A 4,219-nucleotide genomic window follows, 5' to 3' on the forward strand; every position below is an offset into this window, starting at 1 on the left:
AAAAACAAGGTACTCTTGCAATATTATTCAAAATGGGTAACCCTGGAAGACATTATGCTGAGTAAAAAATCTCAGTCACAAAGAGACAAGTATTATATGGTGCCACTGTTATAGAATGAGGCTGACATTGGGGTGGGGGTAAGACTGAGAAAAACTGGATAAATTATGTTTACTGCATTAAAAAAAAGAATAGTTGCCTAATATATATAAAAATTGCTGTAATTTAAATTGCATATGAGTAATTAATGTTCTGTTCCACAATCAGCCTCAATGCTTGTTTAGACAGCTGATAATGAGTTCTGTATTGTCTCTTTATATAGATAAAACCAATTTGATGCTAGTATATTCCTTTAGGTAAGATCCATGCATATAATTGTCATTTATGTTATTCTGGTTTTCTGTAAAAAGGTATGAGCAATGAATAAATTATTGGTTGGGGGGAAAAAACCCCAAAACAAACCAAACTAAAGCCTCTTAAAATCCCTTAACCTTTTTTTTTTTTTTTACTATAAAGGTAAATCTTACTCCTGGTGGGCTTGTCAGTAAGATTTCTGGTAGAGAGCATTAGCCTCAGGGCCTCCAGACTTCTTGGAGTCCCAACAATAAGGGTCAGCTACTACTAGGACCAGTCATATTTACCGGATGACGAATATGTCTTCAATCTCCTTCTTGTAGGGCTCATCCACATATTTCTGGTAACAGGCAATAAAGGCTTTGCAGATGGATTGGCAGAATGTTAAATCTGGACAATGTGACTATCACCCTTCACACAGACTCAGATTTCCACACTGGCGAACCATTTTTTACTCAGAATCAGAATAGGTTCCAGGAGCGTGTATTTCAGTGTGCAGGGCTCAATCATCTTCAAAGGCCAGCCGTTCACCTTGATGGAGCTGTTTTTCTGTTTTCAGTGTGCTGTGGCTGTGGTGGTCTTCTTGCATCAAATGACTTGAATGGACTTCAGCAGTTATGGGACAGCATGGCTGATGGCTAGTAGGAGAGCTCTAGGTTGGTTTTTATAAAATAGACCAATATATATCAGGAACATATATGCAGGTATTTTTAATAGTCTTTCAGTCATTGTCACAATTTAGAACGAACTCATAGTTAACACTCCACTTGCTTTTTAAGGCTGCAAAAAAACCTGGACTAGTTTTCACCGCTGATATTGAGCTTCCCCAGTGATTCTTTCCAGTTTTAAGCTTTCTGATTCCTGTGCAGATCATCAAGTGAGGTCCATATTTATAGATGCCATTTATGTTGTAAAAGTTATTTGTGTTACAAAAAGAATTTGCAGTGAATATATCAGTGATTGTCAAACTTCTGTCATTTTAACTTCAGCCTCATTTTGTCACTAAGTCCATATTTTCCAAATTTATTGTTATGTGCCATCGAGTTGCTTCCAACTCATAGCGACTCTATGTACAAGAGTCCTAAACGCCGTTCTATCCTATGCCAACCTTGTCGTCTCAGACACACTCATTTCCAACACTCCACTCACAGAATCGATCCATCTCATCAAAGGTCTTCCTCTTCTGCGCTGTCCCACCACTCTCCCAAAGATGATGTCCCTCTCCAAGGACCAGTCACTCCTTGTAACATGCCCAAAGTACGTCAGAAAAAACTTCAGAATCCTTGACTCCAAGGAGCATTCCGTCTTCACCTTCTCCAGGACAAACTTTGTTCTCCTAGCAGTCCACAGTATATTCAACACTCTTCTCCAGCACCACAGCTCAAAGGCATCCATTCTCTTTCTGTCATCCCTATTCACTATCCAACTTTCCAATGCATAGTAAGCAATTACAAAGACTATAGTCTGGATCAGGCGCACCATAGCCTTCAGCCTGGCATCGTTGCTCTTCAGTACTTTTGAGAGGTCCCTCACAGCTAACTTTCCCACTGAAATTCGTCTCCTGATTTCCTGGCTGCTGTTACCAAAAGTGTTGACTGTGGAACCAAGTAAGCTAAAACTATTAACTATCTCAATCTCTTCACCATCCATACTAATGCTGCCAATTGGGCCAGTGGTGAGAATCTTTGTTTTCTTGATGTTGAGCTTCAATCCATATTGAAGACTGCAGTCCTTGGCCTTCTGCAGCAAGCGCTCCAGGTCCTCCTCAGTTTCAGCAAGCAGGGTTGTGTCATCCGCATAACGCAGGCTGTTGATGATTCTTCCACCAATCCTGATGCCACATTCCTCCTTGTACAGCCCAGCGTCTTGGATGATTTGTTCTGCCTACAGATTGAAAAGGTATGGTGACAAAATACATCCCTGTCAGACCTCTTTCTTGATTTTGAACCATGATTCAGGAAGTATCAAAAGAATATGGAAGGAGTACACAGAATCACTGTATCAGAAGGAATTGGCTGACACAGAGGAATTTCATGAAATAACATATGAGCAAAAGCCTATGGTGATGAAGGAGGAAGTTCAAGTAACTCTGAAGGAATTGGCAAAAAACAAGGCTCCAGGAGTTGACTCCATAACAATTGATTTATTTCAACAAACAGACGCTGCCCTGGATGTGCTCACTAAGTTTTGCCAGGAAATCTGGAGAACAGCCAGCTGGCCAACTGACTGGAAGAGATCGATATTTGTTCCCATTCCAAAGAAGGGTGACCCAACGGAGTGTGGAAATTATTGAGCAATATCATTGATATCACATGCAAGCAAGATTCTGCTGAAAATTATCCAAAAACGTTTGGAACAGTATGTCAACAGAGAGCTGCCAGATGTGCAGGCTGGATTTAGAACAGGTCGTGGTACTAGGGATATTATAGCTAATAGTAGATGGATCTTGGCAGAAAGCAGAAAATACCAGAAGAATGTCTGTGCTTCATTGACTATGCAAAGGCTTTTTGACTGTGTGCATCCCAACAAGCAATGGCTGACTCTGAGAAGAATAGAAATCCTAGAACATTTGATTGTGCTAATGTGAAACCTATACTTGGACCAAGAAGCAGTCTTCAGAACAGAGCAGGGAGACACTGGATTTTCCAACTACTGGTCTTTTTTCCTTGTTCCCAACTTATGCATCCTAGTCATCCATTCTTATTAATGCATGGTTGCATGTTCAATCAATTTCCAACTGGAAAAGTTGGTACAAATTATTTCCTCTTCTTCGGCTTTGATTGTTAATGCATATATTTGAAGGATAGTAGTATTAACAGGTCTCCCTTGTATGCATATGGATATTACTTTGTCACTCATATTATATTTCAAGATGGATCTAGAAATTATCTTTTTAACTGTTACTGTGACCTTGTTTTTCCTGCCCATTTCATCTCTGGTGTACTAGAGCATACGATTCTCATTCAAAATTGCCTATGACAATTCATCTCAGCTTGCCAATGCCTCTTATGCCACTGTTTATGGGTTCCATTTTTTCCTTAACAATGTCCAATTTTTCTACATTTATACTTCTCATATTCCACTTTCTAACAACTATGTCTATTTACAACTGGTCAACCTCTGGTGTCATATTTGCCAGTCTAGTCTAAGTGTGCTCTATTGTACATAAGGTTTTCTAAGGCATGTTATTTCATAAGTGGATGGTCAATCCCTCTTCCTTGGCTGTCTTACTTTGGATGTTCAGCCTTAGAATGATATTAGAGAGACAAACATTTTACCCAGAAGAGCAGATGAAAGACACTTCCACATTACAAAAGTAAGCAATAGATTCAGTGTTGGTCCACCTTCTCCTTTGGCATGTGTATCTTGATCAGGTCACTCTACCCCACTCTACCAGCATCCTCTTCCATCCTCAAGCTAGCCAGACCAGCACCTCCCAGTCTCTTTCTCCCAGCCAACCCTTGATATGTTGGCTTAGGCCTCAAGTCACTTCTGCGATACATTGTGCTGTAGCAGATTGCTTATGCTGCTGCTGGTCTCTCATTCTACTGCCAGTCTTTCATGAGTTTAGGAGGTTCCAAGTCTGAATCCAAAGTGACCGCTTTAGGAAAGAGTTTCTCTTTTAGGCAGTTGCAAAAGGCAGCTCCTTGTCTCTGAGCTTGTGCTTCTGGACTGTATTCTCAGGACTTAGTGTCTCTGCTCTTTAATTTGAGGCATAGTTTTTAAGGCAAGATAATTTTCTAGGTAACGGAAATATCTCCTATATATCTGGTATACATAGCTTTTTCTTATTTTCCCTCTAACATTAACAAGTAAAATTTAGTAGTAAATAACAAGAGTAACACAAAATGACATATTAGATTGCGC

At 39.9% G+C, this 4,219-nt stretch overlaps 1 pseudogene; it reads right to left on the reverse strand.

Moving 5' to 3' along the window:
* The window catches only part of LOC102843528, a 56,730-nt pseudogene extending 55,868 nt beyond the window's left edge, over positions 1 to 862 (reverse strand).
* Between the last annotated feature and the right edge of the window lie 3,357 nt (positions 863 to 4,219).

Source organism: Elephantulus edwardii, unplaced genomic scaffold, assembly GCF_000299155.1.
Source record: "Elephantulus edwardii isolate Elephantulus edwardi_28Jun2011 unplaced genomic scaffold, EleEdw1.0 scaffold00393, whole genome shotgun sequence".
In the NCBI taxonomy this organism is placed as follows: domain Eukaryota; kingdom Metazoa; phylum Chordata; class Mammalia; order Macroscelidea; family Macroscelididae; genus Elephantulus; species Elephantulus edwardii.